Below are 17,683 nucleotides of genomic sequence, written 5' to 3' on the forward strand. Positions count from 1 at the left end.
GATGCTGCCTCTCTCTGATTAGCATTGGCAAGAAAGAGCAGGGACCTGGGAGTCACTCCATTCAATTAATTTTAAGTTCACTAGGCAGAAAAGAGGAGGTATGGACAGTCCCACTAGAGAAGGCCAAGTGGACAAAGGTTCGACAGAGAGGGCTTCAGGGTATTTCGGGCAACCACGGGGTTCCGGTGGCTGAAGCAGGGCTGCGTCGTAGAAAGGTAACAGGTGCGGGGGTAACAGCGGGAGAGGTAGGTAAAGCCAATGGGAGCTCAGGGTCAGCAAGACCATGGCATGATCCAGGTTAATATTTTAGGAAGATTGTTGTGGCCTCTGTGGTGGGGGAGGGGGGCTAAAATCATCCAAGCGAGAGCTTATGCACTGAGAATAGAATGAATGAATGAAGGAATGAATGGACCCAGAGTGACTTCAGGGGTGGAATTGGCCTGGGACCTCAGCCAGTAAGTTTTGGGAATGTTATTCTCCTTCTAGACATGCAGGGTACCCTGGGGGGACAGTGCTGAGCCCGGCACCTAGAAGCAGCCTTAGCTGGGAGGGGAAAAGGGTGTGCCGGTGGCATGGGTCCTGGGCTGAGCCTGGCTCTGTGACCTGGCTGGCCTGAGCCCCCGCCAGGAGTGCTGGGAGAACAAAGTGAGATGACCTATCGCCAAGCTCTGTGTAAACAGTAGGGTCAGCAGCTGGGTGGTTTGGGCTCCTGCACATTGAGAGATAAAAACCAATGCTGGAGAAAGTCCAGGGAAGGGCACTGGGGCAACCAAGAGGTTAGAAAGGTTTCTTTATAGAGACGTGATGAAAACATTGGAACTCCCCAATGTGGAAGAACAAAGGGAGTCTGCCAGGCTTAGGCTTTACAGCACAGGAACGGACAGAGACGCAGACCAACTGCCCGGGTTCAAATCCCGACTCTATAATTTAAAAGCCTCCTACTGGAGCCCCTGGCTGGCTCAGTCAGTAGAGCATGGGACTCTTGATCCCCCCGGTCGTGAGTTGGGCATAGGGGTTTACTTAAAAACAACAACAGGGGCACCCGGGTGGCTCGGTCGGCTGAGCATCCGACTTCGGCTCAGGTCATGATCTCACGGTTCGTGAATTCCAGCCCCGTGTCAGGCTCTGTGCTGACACCTCAGAGCCTGGAGCCTGCTTCAGATTCTGTGTGTGTGTGTGTGTGTGTGTGTGTGTCTGCGTGTCTGCCTGTTTGTCTCTCCCCTTCCCCCACTCGTGTTTTCTTTCTCTCTCTCAAAAATAAATAGGCTTTAAAAAATAAAATAAAATCCTATTGCCTTGGCCGAGCTCCCTAGCATCCCTGAGCGTCTGTTTCCTCACTTGTCTAAGGGATGATCGTCCTGAGCTGTTTGTTGTAAGGACTGCACAACACAGGAAGGTAGAGAGCTTTGTGCGAGGAGTGACTCATGAGAAGCACTTCCTGACGGCTTTCATGGTAACTGGGAAGAGGGTATCTGCTCAGTGAGTCCCCAGATCGCGGAGATGGGGGGAAGAATGTGCTTGAAGGAATGCACGTGGCAAGTAAGAGCAGGTAGAGCGTTCACACGCAGTGGTTGGCAGCTGATGAAATCCTCGTTCCGGAAGGCCGTGCGTAGCTCTGAACTCCCATCCTGCAGGTCGGAGGATGGCTGGAGGTGAGGAGCTACCGCCCCTTTCTCAGCAGCCCCACGCCACGGGTCCCCGGTCCCTGGGTCACTTGCGCACCCCGTTTGCCACCTACCAAGTTCTTGGCTGGCACTGAGGGATGGAGACACGGGGAAGAGAGCAGGGAGGGGTTGCCCTCGGCTTTCTTTGCTGCCGGACAGCCTGGGACAGCCGCGTGTCCTCCTGGTCCCAGAGTGGTCCCCGCACAGCGCACGCCCCAGCTCCACACGGCGGTATGTTTCTCCTCCCTGTGGGACGAATAGTCTTTGCTGACACATCGACAGTCCCGAGGTCGGATCCCTTGTGGCTTTCTCTGTCACCAGAAACCCTCCCCTGGGCTGCAGCCCGATCATGCACGGCATATCTTTAGTCGGTCTAATTTGTAGGGCTGGCAGCCTGGAATGTAGTTAACTGCAAACGATACTTATCTCTGAGCCGAATTCCAGAGCAAAGCTGCTGCTAAGGCTGCCGTAATTACCGCGGAGCAGATACTCATTACGCACTTACGCTCCGCAAAGCGCTGCACATGTTGGCCACGCTTGCCCAAAGCCTGGAAAAGAACCACGATCGTTTGCATGTGCATTTGTGCTTTGCGTCTTAGGTCTGCAACGTTAACGGCCAGACTTTACAGAGTGCCCCCCGCGCACCAGGCACCGTCCGTGAAAGCCTCCAGACAACTCTGATGTATTACTACCATCCCCTGGTGCCAGGCAGGAAGACTGGAGGTTAGCCCTCTGCAGTGAAGTTTAACGAGTAAGTGGCGGGCCAGGGTTCAAATCCAAGTCTGTCTCTCGAGGCCAGGGGTCTGACCCCTCCGCCACACGGTCTCTACACTGTAACAGGAGCTCCGTGGAGTCCTCGCTATCATTCTGCTTGTACGGATGAGATAGAAGGGCCCAAAGAGGTTCCCCCCAAATCGTGGTTAAATAGCAGAGCCAGGGCTCAAAGCCAGAGCCTCCGATGACCTGGGGCTCAGCGTTTGTTAGTATGACTCCCGTCCCCCGGTCAGAATGCCGGTCTGCTGATGAAACACGCTTGCCAGGGTGGATGCCCACTGCGGAGATGGGGCTCCTTTGCAGGGCCCCCTTTCTGGCCTCCTGCTCAGGCTGGTGGGCAGGGGCAAGGTGTTTTCTCCAGTCCCAGGCACAACAGACCCTCAGTTACAGCCACACGCCGTTGTTGCTGTGGCTTTCACCTAAACCTCGAAGGCCCCAAAGACCTGCCCTCAGCCAGTGGTATGTGAGACCGATGGTATCACCCTCCATGGAGCGAGGGACCCAACCCATCCGTCCTTTGATAGCGCAGAAGCAGCATCCTAGCCAAAAGAGCCCCGTGAGATGATTCCAGAGAAGCTTAGAACCCAGGCTCCATCCGAATTCTACCTGGGGCTTGTTACTCGGTTCTCCGTTTCCGGAGTGTTCACTTTCGACGGCGCCTTGAGGGCGAGTCCAAGAGGAGGTGATCCTGATGCTTGTCTTTCACGGTCCCCGTCCCAGCTCTAGGGGGGCTGGGGCGTGTCACTTGGACACAGAGCCCCCATTCTCCATCAGACAGACAGATGTCTGTCCCTCTCGTCAGCCTCTTAGGAAGGTCGGACTAACAGACAACTGTATAAACCTGCTTTGAGACCCTAGGAAGAAAGCGCAGAAACCCATTTTATAGAGTAGCGCTGAGAAAGACATACATTAAGCACTGACTGTATGCCACGATTGAGGTAGAGTTGACTGAACGGCCGAATTTCTGTGCCTGGCAAGAGGGACGAGCACCCCCAGGTTGGAGGGGGAATTGTATTTTGTGCCCAGGTTTTGGGCCACTGCTGTTCACAACATTGCTGCCCCCCAATCCCCCCGCTTTGGGGGAAAGCATATAATCTATTGCAGCATTTAGCCAAGGGCAGAAAGTTTCGAAGTTACTCCCGACAGCATTTATTTCTTTGTAATCCTGTGAATTAGATACTCCATTCTATAGATGAGGCAACAGGGTCCCCCAAAATGTAAAATCCTAATTCTCTCGCACTCAGGAGCGTCTTCCAGGAAGCTGCCTAGATGCTCCTTGGCAGAATATTCTCCACAGCCCTCGGAACTAAGAAGCTCCTTCTCTGCCTTCTCTGTCCTTCAGTCCGTCTGTCCCCGTGGAAGCTCGTTTCAGGCTGTGGCCGACCGGGGAGATGCCGGGAGCCTGTCTGTCGTCAGGCTTCAGGGCCACCAACAAAGTCCCCCTCCTGGTTCCAGCCTGCCCTGTAATTAGGTGTTTTAATTGGGCCCTCTGTTTATACTCAGCCAGAATTGTTGTGCTGGCGTGGGCCTCACACGGGCAGTGGCTGCCTGGCTATAATCCCGGCTCTCCCCTGGGGAGGTGGTATTTATTATGAAGGGGATGAAATCCGGGGCCACACACCCAGGCCTTCTGCAGTGGCTTGGGGGCCTGGGATCGTCGTCTGGGATGATCTCGCCTAATGACAGCGCTCCGCTTTTCCCTAGAATACCGTCTTCAGTCACTGAGCTCCACATGACGGCCACCGTTGCTATCCCTCCTCCTAGACCAGTGTGAGAAGCTTCTAGATGAAGAATGGGGGTCCTAGAGCTTTGATCCAGGGTGGGACCAATTGCTACAACCCAAAAAAGCCCGGTCTCTAGAGTCAAGCCTCAACTAACTAAAATTTTATGTTCCTGAAACTGTAACAAGCTCTAAAGTACAACAAATGGGGAAAAGAATGAATTATTACTTATAAACACAAGATATTTGAAATGTGTATACTAGACCACGGAATCCACTGAAGGAAAAACAGTCTACCGTACAAAGCTAGTTGGGTTGAAGTAATGATCCCAAGGCGGGGCGGGGGTGGGGGGTGGCATTTGGAGAAGGCAAATACTCTTAAAGGCCGTGGCAATGAGGCTCAAAGGCAACTTGAGGTCAAGGTTAATAATACAAACATCCAACTCTTTACAGTTCCCCTAGCACTTTCTGTTCTATCGTTCCTTCCTACAAACAAATCCTTGGAGACGGTATTATTAGTCCCCTTTTATAGCTGAAGAGACTGAGACTCAAGGGGGTTGACTCTCCCCCACTCGCCCTTCTGAATGCCATCTGAACTAGATGCCCTTCCCCATCCTCTGCCCCTTCTATTACATTTGACTGCGTCTTCTCTTAGCGGTGGTGGTGTTCCTGTCCTTCCTTGGGGAGCACCGATGGGTGCTCAGAAACTTCTTAGAGAAGGAACGCTGGGAGCAGGCAGAGTTTCTTAGAAATCTGCTGTGTAATTTTGAATTCCTAGCCCAATGGTACCTTCTTCCAACCTGCCTATCCATGAATTCAATGTATGCATTCAACAGGTTGAGTGCTAGTTATGTGCCCGGCACTTCCTAGGTACTTAAGATCCGGAAATGACCAAGGCCAAGTCCCTGGCCTCGGCGGAGCTTACATCCTGGAGTCAAATGTTCTGTGATGGTGAGAATGTTCACGTCTGCACTGCCAACATGGCATCCACGGGCACTTGCAACGTGGCTAGTGTGGCCAGGAACTGAAGTTTTAGTGGCATGTAACATGTGGCTGGTGGCGAGCATGTCCCCCGTTCTCGAGGGACGGTTTTACACACGGTAGTGAGGGGGGATTCCAACCGTGCGCTCAACTGCTGAGAAAAGCGAAGTCCAAGGGGAAGAAGCCTTTCTCTGGGGATAGTGGAGCCTGTCCCTCGAGCATGTCGCTGCCACTCCAGAAGCTTCCTCTCTTCCTAAGGAAATTGCCTTGCTGATAAACTAAAAATAGCACCTCACTTTCCTGAAGAATCATTCTCTTTGGGTCTTAACCGCTGAACACAGAACAGGAATTAGGGGAACCCGGCCAGTGTTGCCTACGGGCAAGCAGCGGAAGGGGTCAGACCGAGCCTGAGGGGCTTGGGGAGAGTAGATGGTGCCTCCGGGGTGGGACAAAGCTGAGTGGGGCTTGGGGCTGCCACCTCAAGAGAGGAGAGCACTTTAAGGTGGCTGCTGTGTGGCTGCTTTACAGTCGCATTGGCTGTTGTAGGTGCGACTCCGGCTTCGGTTTCGGTGTCCATTCCCACCGAGGACTCTCTCGGGACCTGCACCCTCCCTCCCTCGCAGGCCACCCCTCACGGTCAGGCCACCTCTCGTCATCGGCCCTGTACCCGGCATCTCGGCTTTACCCCTTTATCCTTTAAAGGTGCCTGGTAAGGTGAGGTTTCAAAAATTGTTTTTAATCTTCTTTATTTTTGAGAGAGGGAACGCAAGCAGGGCGGGGGCAGAGAGAGAGAGAGGGAGACCCAGAACCCGAGGCAGGGTCCAGGCTCTGAGCTCAGAGCCTGACGCAGGGCTCGAACTCATGACCCCGGCCGAAGTCTGCCGCTTAACCGACTGAGCCACCCAGGCGCCCCTGCCTGGTACGGTTAAGCACAGAGCCCAGCTTCCTCTCCCGGTGGCTAGAAAAAGAGTATCCACAGCACACGCAGGCTGTTAGAACTGGAAGGGCCCCCCCCATCCATCTAAGTCTCTTTGCATTTTTCCACAGTCTCTGGAGAGTCAGGGGACTTGCTCGGGGGCACACTGGTGACAGAGCTAGGACCCTAATTTTAGCTGACCTCCGTCCTTCCCCGCCCGAGGGCTGCACCATCCAGAAGTGGGGGGAAGAAGATGTAGGTTGTGGTGGAGGGAGGGGTACATGACAAGGGTATGTAAGTCCTGGGCTCTACGTTAAGCTCTGCACCAACTCCCCATGACCTTAAGGAAGTCATGTTTCTTCTCAAAGCCTCAGTCCCCTGCTCTATAAAAATGGGGAAGTTAAGACGGCACAATGTCGCCCCCTTCCCAGTCCAACAGGGAACATCTCCGGCAAAGCCCCAAAGCTCTTAAGCGTATTTAATGAAGTTAATACCCGCTGTCACCCCAAACTGCACATCGCCATTGTTGGAAAACAACATTCCACTGAGTGAAGTTAAAGATCTAATCATGGGGTGCCTGAGTGACTTCGGCTCAGGTCACGATCTCGCGATTTGTGAGTTCGAGCCCCGCGTGGGGCTCTGTGCTGACAGTTCGGGGCCTGGAGCCTGCTTCGGATTCTGTCTCCTTCTCTCTCTGCCCCTCCCCTGCTCGTGCTCTCTCTCTCTCTCTCTCTCTCTCTTTCTCTCTCTCTCAAAATTAAATCAACATGAAAAAAAAAATAAAGATCTCATCAGATTTATTCAACAATTCATGAACCAGGCAGCGTCCCATCCAGCCAGTGGAGAGGAGTACCCAGGAGCTGTACAAACTGAAAGGGGTTTCTAGGCAGACGCGGGCCTGGGTTTATTAGCAAAAGAAAAGAAAGGATTGTTCAAGGCCAAGTCACCTTCCCTTAGGAGAAGGGGGTCTCATCGGGCTGATTACCTCAGTAGTGCTGATCAGGGCATTCCAGACTGGTTTAAAACTTCCTTCCTGGGAGAGGCTGGAACTGTCAAGAAAGCCTTGGTGGGAATTAGCAAAAGGGACTCCATTTGGGGCTTCTTTCTAACGCTGTGCATACAGTTTAATACCTAAGCATAAGGAAAATGCAGCGTCTTCTCCCCTCCTAGCTTCTTGAGTTCCACCTTGTCCACGAGACTCAGATACGGGAGCCTGGGTGGCTCAGTCGGTTTGGCGTCTGACATCGGCTCAGGTCACGATCTTACGGTTTTTGAGTTCGAGCCCCGCATCGGGCTCTGTGCTGACAGCTCAGAGCCTGGAGTCTGCTTTGGATTCTGTGTCTTCCTCTCTCTCTGCCCCTCCCCTGCTTGTGCTTTCTCTCTCTCTCTCTCAAAAATAAACATTTAAAACATAATTTAAAAATAAATAAAAGACTCAGATGACTTTAGGTAGCAGTTGACCCTTCTGTGGAAAGGGTCTGAACATTTTATAATTTTTTTTTTTTTAAGACAAATGAGGATCGGGCTATGGGTCGGTGGCGGGGGGAAGCAACTAGGGTTACAGAGTGTGGCCGCTCATGGTGATGGTCTGGCACCTAGGGGGTTTTGCCAGCCAGCTTCGGAAGAGCCTGCAATGTCAACAAGGGTCATTCCTCCGAGAAGGGCGTGCCCTCCGCAGCTGAATGATGCTAAAGTAGTTCTCCACCCTGAGCTCCTGATCTCTCCCTCCCAGGGTCCTCTTCTGAGCTGGGGATAGTCAGTTCAGCCTTTGTCAACTCAGGCTCAAGGTACTACGATTCTAAGACGGGATTTATATTTAGAAAAAAGAAAACACACCAAAAAGCACTTTTGTAAATCTGTGGTTTAACGACAACCCGGGTCTGAACGTGGGTACTTCGTGATAATCTGCTTTTGGTTTTTTACTCCCTGGTTGCATTTGATTGTCGGTTTCCCGGGTTTGGAGATAATTGGAGGAATCGTCTGTAACCAGCCATTGCGGTGCCCCTCTCCCTGTCATCACGGAGGGCGCCGGACGCAGGAGACAGGTGTTCCTGCGAGCTGGTTAAGGAAAAGCATCGGTTGGTTAGGACGGAAGGAATCGAGCCTGGCATTTGGGCCGGAGCAATACCGTGTGTTGGCGTAAGACGCCTCGAGGCTGACTGCAGCCTGGGCTGACATTTGAAGGTGGCAGGAAGAATGAACCATGTGAAAGATTCGTCAGCGCTTGCGGCCTCGAAACCCATGCAGTTAGTTAACCCACAGATGAGTCAGGCGTACTTGGTGCTTCCGACACTCCGGACGGTGTCTCAGATACGGGAGCCAGTGACTAGATTGGACTCTTGTGTGGTCGTAAGCTTAAGCCCTAATGATACCTGCCTCCCTCCGCAAGCTTCAGCTTCCTTGGCTTTAAAAAATACCTCCGGGGCGCCTGGGTGGCTCGGTCGGTTGAGCATCCAGGTCATGATCTCACGGTCCGTGAGTTCGAGCCCCGCGTCGGGCTCTGTCTCTCTCTCAAAAATAAATAAAACGTTAAAAAAAAAAAAAATACCTCAAGGACCTGCCCTGAAGCCGGAGAAGGTATTGTCACATGAGCAAAGGTGCCCAGGCCAGTGACAGACACACAGTCTTTTCCCGCACCTCCTTCTTTTCCTTCCTCGTGCCCCCCCCCCGCCCCCCGCGCACACCATTTATTTCCAGCGTCTAATTCCTAGAACCCAGGGAAGGGGCTGTGTGTGGCTCTTGGCACGCTCCCCTGCCTTCACATCAAGGGTGGTTCTGAGCTGTTCTCAAAGGTCGTAGTGTGTGGAGGGCTGAGGTAGGGCCCGGGGCAACCTGGGGGGAGGAAGTCAAGGAGGGAAGTGGGACCTGGGTGAGGAGGGGGAGTGTCCGGGCGGCAGACCTCACCGTGGAGCCCAAGGCAACCAAGGGGATTCTTACATGTGCATCGTCATGGGGTCAGAGGAATGGCACCCGGCACCTTTGTCATATTCTTTGGGACAGGGGCAGGCCTTGGGTCTCATCCGCACGCTGTGGGAGGGGGTTATACAAGGGAGCAAATACCAGAAGGTAGTGATTGCTAGGGTGTCAGCTTAAAGCCCATCCACCACGCTGGATATCGATATCTTTAACATCTTCATGAAGTTCCTGCTTAAAAAAAAAAAAAAAAGCATTTAGGGGTACCTGGGTGGCTCAGTCGGTTGAGTGTCCAACTTCAGCTCAGGTCATGCTCTTGGTTTATGAGGTCGAGCCCCACATTGGGCTCATCGCTAGCACTGTGGAACCCGCTTTGGATCCTCTGCCCCTCCCCGACTCACCCTCTTCTCTCGTTCTCCCAAAAATAAATACGTTTTTTCAACGTTTATTTATTTTTGGGACAGAGAGAGACAGAGCATGAACGGGGGAGGGGCAGAGAGAGAGGGAGACACAGAATCGGAAACAGGCTCCAGGCTCTGAGCCATCAGCCCAGAGCCTGACGCGGGGCTCGAACTCACGGACCGCGAGATCGTGACCTGGCTGAAGTCGGACGCTTAACCGACTGCGCCACCCAGGCGCCCCTAAATACGTTTTTTTCAAAATGTATTTGAAATATACTCTGTGCCAAATACTACGACCGCTGTTGGGCTACAAAGAAAATAAAAAATGGTCTCTGCTTCAAGTAGCTCACAGTTCGTGGGGAAACGCAGACGCTTAAGTAGAATGCGGAAGGTGCCATGATATAGTTACGTATGGGGCGTTCGGGGCCAGGCCAAAGACCGCTTCCTGCAGGAGACAAAACCAATGGGGAGTGTCAAGGATTAGTAAGCAGTAGCCAGGTACCTGATGGTAGAGTTGACCTTGCAGGAAAAGGAACAAACAGGAGAAAGGTTTAAGAGACAAGAGTCGGGGAACCGAGTGCTTGAGGGCGAGGCAGAGTCCGTGGAGGGCTTGGTGTGCACAGTGAGGCGTTTATACGTGTTCTCGGAGAGGAAGATCTTTAAAAATCGGACAGGGATGGTTTCTGTTGGATCCCGGATGGCAGCAGGTGTCTACAGCAGCCAATCCACTGAGCTCTGAGTCCCTGCACCCTGACTCCCCTCTTTGCGCCTTCACGTCGCGTATAGAACTGTATTGGTCCTCGCCTCATTCACTGAGCCCCGGGACTGCCCGCTTCTTTTGCTGGCTTGCGTTTTGGTCTCCACAAATCTCTTGAAACAAGCGGTCGGCAGAATGGGATTCGACCTGGGAGAGACTGGCGCTCGCTCTCGCGCGCTTGGGGCCCCCGTGAGACTCCGCGGTCACCCTTTGCCTTACGTTCTCCTTCAAAGCGCACCCAAGAATCCTGTGGTAACGATCCGTCCTCCTGGTAGAAGACCCTCAGCTGAATTCTTCAAATCCTGGACTCACTGTTGTTTCCCCACATACCCTCCTTTTGAAACTGACCCCGTTCAGTGGAGGGAGAGACAAGGGGCGGGTAGGCCGGGTGCAGACAGGCACGTGAGTCTGAAAATAACACCTGTTCTGACCTCACTTCATGGGAATTTGTTGGAAACAAAGCTCAAGTGAAGTCAGAGGGGAGTTCAGGTTGGGCAGCGCATGTGCTGGGCAACTGTGAACGAGTTATTGATCGGCATCTTGCAGGACAAGGTTAGATGCCATCACTATGAAATAACTTAATAGTTGATAAGACGGATTGGACCCCAGTTTTTTTCCTGATGTTTATTTTTGAAGGATAAAGAGACAGGATATTTATTTTTGAAGGATAAAGAGAGTGTGAGCGGGGGAGGGGAGCAGAGCGAGAGGGAGACACAGAATCCGAAGCAGGCTCCAGGCTCCGTGCTGTCAGCCCGGAGCCCGACACGGGGCTCGAACTCACGGACCGTGAGATCATGACCTGAGCCGAAGTTGGACGCTTAACTGACTGTCGCCCCTGATGCATGTGTGCCAACTGGCAATTGTAATTATAGGTATGATCATTTATTTCATAAACAAGTGTCAGTATCATACCCTGTGGATGCAGGTAAGGTATTTGGGGGGAAAAAATTAAATAATCAAAATCAGAGTCCCTATTCTTGATAACTATATTTTGGATCTTCTCTCCTGACGATTCCCAGCCCTGCCTCTGCCACTAACTGACAACATTTATGGCTTCTTTCTTCCAAGAAATGTGAACGTTTAGCATATAGCAATTCACTTAGTGTTAGCCTAAGTACCCACGAGGAAGCAGTCTGTGAAAGAAATTAAATATTATGTTCTTATAAAAAATTAAATAAGACCTGTTTTGATCCCGGAACTGTCACTACCTGTAGGCCTTCAACAGTGTTCTTAATCTTTCTACACCATAGCTTCATCATGTGTAAAATGGAGGCAGTAATATCCACCTCGCCGAACTGGCTTCAGGATTAAGTAAGATAACCTGTAAATTGCACAGCATATAATAGGTACTCCGTTAATGTTCGCTTCCTTCTCTTTCCAAATACCCATCCCTTTGGGTTTGTAAAAAATATTTATGTATTTATTTTTGAGGGAGAGAGGGAGCCTACAAGTCGGGGAGGGGCACAGAGAGAGAGAGAGAGGCAGAATTCGAAGCAGCCTCCAGATGCTGAGCTGTCAGCACAGAACCTGACACGGGGCTCGAACCCACAAACCGCAAGATCAGGACCTGAGCCGAAGTCGAGCATTTAACTGACAGCCACCCAGGCGCCCCTCCATCCATTTGCTGAAGTGGTCCTATGATAAGCTCCCTGACGGGCAAGGGCCATGTTTTCCTATTCTGATGTTCACAGCCCCGAACCCAGTGCCAGAGCTTGCCACAGTACGTGCTTGTTGAAGGAATGTTTCATTGAATGAGCAAACGCGTGAACCTACAGGTGTTGGGTTTTAGAGAAAGTTCCGTGGAAGACTGTCACTGTGTTTCCCCTCACCGTGATCCAGAAACAGAGGCCACTGCTGGTGCCGACATCCATCCGCTCATGGGGACAAGTGGCCCGGTGGCTGAGCACACACTTGAGTGCCACGCCTTCCTTTTTTCAGCAGAGGGACCCGGACCAAGTTCCATAATCCCGCTAAGCCTCGCTTTCCCCACCTGCTCAGTGAGGGATACGATGGCACCAGCCTCACAGGGTTGAGTAAGGACCCAGGGAGACCATTTCTATTTACAACGTGTAGTAAAGTGCCTGATTCCTCGTACATGCTCAGTACCTGTTAGCTAGTACGCCACTCGTGTGGAGAGGCACAGAACGGTGACAATGACAATGGCTGGGTCTGGTCTGTGTGCTTTCCCCTGACCCACCAGTGATGAGTCAGAGCCTCTTATGTAGCTTTGAGCTGAAACCATTTCAGAAGCGTTAAAAACCACCCGTGTTTAAGTATGTTTAGCTGATCCCAGGGGCTCAGGGAGACAGGTAGTGGGAACGGGAGGAGAAAAAATGAGCCCAGCAACCCAAAACGACTCCTCATTTTCATGTGTTTCACCCAGATATGGGGGGGGGTGGTAGTGAGGGAAGGCGCTGCCCCCTCTCTGCGTTTGAAATCCCACTTGCCAATTGCTGGAGCGCAGACCCGCCCTGTTCCTTCACCCCCTGAGGTCCTGGTGACCTCCGAGCTCCAGACTAGGAGGAGGAGGCCAGGGTCTCAGTCACAGCTCCACCCTACGCTCCTGTGTGAGCTGAACACATCCTTTCACCTCTCCGTCGTCTCCTTCTCCTCTTCTGTGAACGAAAATAACGGGGCACCGGGTGGCTCAGTCGGTTGAACGTCCGACCCTTGATTTCGGCTCAGGTCATGACCTCACGGTTCGTGGGATCGAGCCCCACGTCGGGCTCTCTGCTAACAGCATGGAGCCTGCTTGGGATTCTCTCTGTCCCTCTCTCAAAAAATAAACTTAAAAAAAACAAAAACAAAAACAAAACCAGTGACGATCGGCCTGTTTCTCAGGGCTGTTAGAGGATCCATGAATGATTACATAAAAGTCTTAAAAGCTTCTCTATTTCCATGGCGTTGGGGCTACCCATCATTTTTATCAGTAAGTGCCATCCTTTTCCTGGGCACATCCTGCCTTCCGCACGTCTCCAAGCACTTCTGCACCGGGCTGCCAGCCTGACAGGCGTCCGGGGGCCGCCCATGGCTCTGGATTAACCTCCTGCCTTCCCCAGTGCCCCCCAGGGACACACCCTCTTTTATCCAGTGGACACCTTTGCTTTCAACCGGCTGGACTCTCCTCTGCAGGGACTCAGAGACTCTACACAACACACACTCCCCCTCCAGGGGTGCCTGATTTCCGTGGTTTTCTATAGAACCCGTAACCTAAAAACAGAACCTTCTGGACTGAACACAAGAGACTTGCCGCCTTAAATGTGAAACCGAGCCAAGCAGCTAGATAGGGCACTAACCCACACTCCATTCGCAGGTATGTCTTAGGGGAGGAAGCGCGTATGAAAACATGCAGAAATGGTGACGTTCTGGAGAGGGAGCTGGTCATAAAAATAGAAATCACGGCCGTGTTTACCGAGCACCTATTATAGGCAGGGGGCGGGGCCAAGTGTTACTGTAACATTCATGATACATTCAGTCTGTCTCTGGGATCGGTGTGTCCCTGGCTGGCTGTGTGTCCTTGAGCAGAACAGAGGCAACTTCTGATCCTGTTTCTTGGGGGAATAACTATGGTTCAGCAGGTGCAGTGCGTTGAACTTTTGAAACTTTGATCCCATTCTCTTGGGAAGTACCACGGGCAGAGAGAGTGAGAGGAGTGGGTCTCTGCAGCCCCACAGGGAGCACCAGTAACTTAGGATCTTAGAGGAAAAGGGGGAACCCTGGCCAGACTCTCCCCAATGCATGATGATCATTGACCACCCCCCACTCTCCCCCTAGGTCTGCCACTCCTCTCCTTGGATAAGTGAGTGAAAACTGCGCCCCCCCCACTCATGCTCAGAGCCTCTCAGGGACTCCCAACTTCTCTCCTGAGCTGACCTAAAGTCCCCTGCCTCCTGGGTTGTGTCCCCTTCTCCTGTAGACTTCCCGTGACAATAGTTCCACATCACTGGCCGATTTCCCCTCCGCGCCTTTTCTTGTGGCCGTGTCTGGAAAGCTTTCCTTTTGCCCCAAATCCCGTACACTCCTCGACACCATGCTAGATGGTTTGAGGATGTTTTTAGCAGAGAACGAATCCGCGTCTTCCGATGCCCCGTCTTGAAATATTCCCATTAGTGCGGAACTTACACTTATTCTGGGAAAATTGCGAAGATCGTTAGATACCATGGAGAGGTGTATGTGCAGGTGTTATTTTTGAGTGCCTAGTAGATGCCGGATGTCGTGCTGAACTCTTCAGATACAGGATCTGATACCAATATTTATTGCCATTCTGCATTGCGAGGTGGGTGCTGTTATCCCCACCTAAGAGACTGGGAAAATTAATCTTCAGATAATTAACTTGTCCATAGTCCCACAGTTAGTCAGCTCCCAAGAATGAACTATAAAGTTCGTTTTATACTACAAGCATACCACTTGTGTCTCTGTGCAAAAAGTCTTTGATTTTGGGGGGAGGAAAGCTATTGTCTGGACCCTAGGGAGACTTATAACAGAGGCAGAAAGCAATGTGTTTTATTATGTCACCACCCATGGTCTAATGGCTGGTTTCCCAATTACAAACTCCAGAGAGGCCAGGGCTTCAGCCCCCTTTACACAAGAACAAAACAAGGCCTCTCCATCTGGACCGCGGGGCCCTGCCACATAAACACATCAGGGAACCTAAGCAGCATTTTCCCTGCTAACCACCCCCTGCGGAGAGCGGCTTAATGGGCTCTTTCTGGGTTGGAAAATAGAGTCTTGTTGATAGAAGAGAAAGAGGGGTGTCACCACAGGTTGGGTTTCTTCAACTGGAAGGCCTCCTTAAAGCTCCCAAACAGCTCAGCATTCCCTCCGCTCCCCTTCTCTGATTAGCCTTATAAAAAAGCCCACAGCACTTTCCTTCCTGTTGGCCAGCCTTTTGGTGGTCGCGTCCCCGGCCCCCTGGCAGGCTTGAGATCCCATCGATTGTTAGATGTACAGCTCTCAAACAGGCCCCAGCAGCTGAAAGCCTAGGCCATTAGCCCAGCTAACTGAAAGGGTTCACCGCCAGGAGACAGATTCCGAGATTGGGTCTTTATGATCAATATATCTTTCTCCATTAGGTTCATTTCCTCCAAAGGAAATGGGTAGGACCATTATGGTTTATGTTTATTGACAGGCCTCTCCACTGGCCTTCTCCAGCTTCACAGGGAGGAGTCAAGAGACTTCGGAGGTGAGGTTGTGAAACTGAACTGCCCAGCCTCTTGCAAGCCTCTCTTACTGGCCTTTGGTGACAAACAGTAGCTGGGATTCCTTGGGCCAAAGTGACAGAATACATTATTTTGTTATGTAGGAAAGAGTGATCGACCCTACCAGCTACAGGAAAGGTGGCACGAGTTTGGGCACAGTTGGAAAGAGTCTGAACACACGGAAGAACTTTCTGAGCACAAGGGCCATTATTTCTATAATCAAGAGACATGGCGGATTCCCCTGAAGATCTGTGAGAACGAGAAAGATTCCTTCAAAGGTGCAACCTCGAAGGAAGTACAGCCTTGTCTGGCCGTAAGGAAGAATGGACCAGCCAGTTTCTAGATCCTTTGTAACCACAGAATCATGGTTTAGTGCTTATGGTGGCTTCTGAGGACCTCGTAAGACTTCACAGATGTCACACCTTTCTTTCTCAAACTCCCTGGGTGGGCATTCATCACTTTCTCTTTGAAGATGAAAAACTAAAGCATCGAGCTGGGAAACAACTTCCTCTGGGGAAAAAGCACCTGAGAACCTGTGCCCGCGTCCCAGCTCCTGCAAGGACCCACTGGGGCAACAGCATTTGGCCCCTCCTTGATTTTACATCCGCCAAGAAGTTTTGGCTAAAATAACCATTTCTGCTTTGGCTTGTGTGGTTCTTAGATGCTACTCAAATGCTCCCCAACATTCATTTGCCTTCTGACCATCAGTTAAAGTCGGGACCAAATTTGTATGGGTCTTATCGGCCACTGGTAGCTGAGAGGGTAATTATGTCTGAAAATGAAGTATCGACTAATGGGCAGCGATGGATGAGACGTTCAGGGGATCAAGTTGGTTGCTCTGGAAGCGTCTCCCACCCTTGGCCCCTAGAGTGTCTGGACTCATGTCTGCCCCATATTCTGTGTCCATCCCGTCCTCACACCTTTCTGCTCTGCACGTGGGCGATGCCTCATTGCTGAAACAACCCTACCCAACCTAACAGAAGAGAAGGCAGAGCAGGCTGATCATAGTTGGAGGTGGAAGCAAACCTTCACCAGAGGAGAAAGTCGGAATCCGAGAGGAAGTGGGTATTAAGCAAAAGCCCAAGAAACAAGTCATTTCTGATGCATAGAAAAAAGATAATAAGGTAGGGAGAACTTCTCCTTTAGAGATTAGTAGGGGTTTTGTGGGGTTTTTTTTTTTTTTTCATTTTTTGATTTTTTTTTTTTTTAGTCCTAAAAGCTTTCTTCATGTCTAGACTTGCTCCTTCAGAGGATAGGTTTGGTTTTAGTCACTTTTATGTGGAGGATAAGAGGGAGGACTGTGCTGATTGAGCAGAGGTGCTGCACAGGCAGACGGGTGCTAATATTCTCAACATTTCCACCTCCCTCTTCTACCAAGAAACCCCATTCTGGTAGGCAGGAGCAGGGAGGCACCCAGGAGGCAGGAGCAGGTGTCCACGGCCATTCCCAACCAGAGGGGTAGGGGCCACTTCACCCTGGGTTTCCAGAGAAGAGGAAGCTTGGGGGCAGTTAGCAGAAATGCTTCCCAGGGCTCTAGGCTCAGGGCGTCAACGGTTCAGTATACTTCTTTCACTGATTCAGAGCTCAGCCACAGCCTGTGGGAGCAGCCCCTGGATTGGGACAACCACAGAAATGACCGGACAGCTGACCCATATCAGGTGAGAGCTGCCCAGGTCCAGAGAGGAGGCTTCTTGACAATATAGCTTTCACCATTTTTCCTGAGCGTTTAAAGTCTGTGAAGCTCTCGGTGCAAGGAAGACCTCCAATCGTTATTGACTGTGTTGACTGTTTTCCTCCTGCCGGAGCAACCTGTGGGTGCAGAGTCACCTGCTTGCCTCTATTCTCAGCATAGCTGTCAGCCTCAGGCAAGTCGTTAAGCCGCCTCCAATTCTCTGATGAAGAAGGTCCGAAGAAGGTCCGCATTAAGCTGGCAGTTCTCCACCCAGCACCCTAAAAGCCTCTGATATTTCTCCCTAAAACCACACTACAAAACAATGTCCGTTTTTCAGATACACCTGAAAAGAATCCCTCAACGTTGTTTAGTGGAACCAGTGGCCCCTTGATAGGGCTGGACTTTCCAACCAGGAAAAACAGAAGTTGAGTTCCCTCTAAGTTTGCTCGCTCCCCAGTCTAGCACAGATCATTAAGCTAATTCTGAGGAAAGAGAATAAGGTATCTGGTTAATTAGGTCATCCTTTAATTGAATTCAAAGTATTAGATGTGGAAAATGTAACAACTGGTATCCTGGAGGTTGAGAACATTTTTTTTTTTAATCCTACAGTGAGCACTAAATATTGCTAATATTTGAGATGATCTTAGCTACATGAAGGAATGATAGAATTTTCGTCACATGGGGAGT

At 51.3% G+C, this 17,683-nt stretch overlaps 1 protein-coding gene and 1 long non-coding RNA gene across 3 annotated transcripts in view; both read left to right on the forward strand.

Annotated features, from left to right (window-relative positions):
• The window catches only part of UBASH3B (ubiquitin associated and SH3 domain containing B), a 140,216-nt gene that overhangs the window by 80,290 nt on the left and 42,243 nt on the right, over window positions 1-17,683 (forward strand). The gene's annotated exons all lie outside the window — the stretch shown is intronic.
• On the forward strand, window positions 1,225-4,491 carry LOC124505309 (uncharacterized). The gene is made up of 3 exons (XR_006960612.1): window positions 1,225-1,652; window positions 2,264-2,415; window positions 3,683-4,491. It is a non-coding gene; the product is annotated as an uncharacterized LOC124505309 (long non-coding RNA).

Source organism: Lynx rufus, unplaced genomic scaffold (genome assembly GCF_022079265.1).
Source record: "Lynx rufus isolate CCGP_SWC_20201006 ecotype Redwood Valley unplaced genomic scaffold, mLynRuf1.p SCAF_9, whole genome shotgun sequence".
Classification (NCBI taxonomy): Eukaryota; Metazoa; Chordata; class Mammalia; order Carnivora; family Felidae; genus Lynx; species Lynx rufus.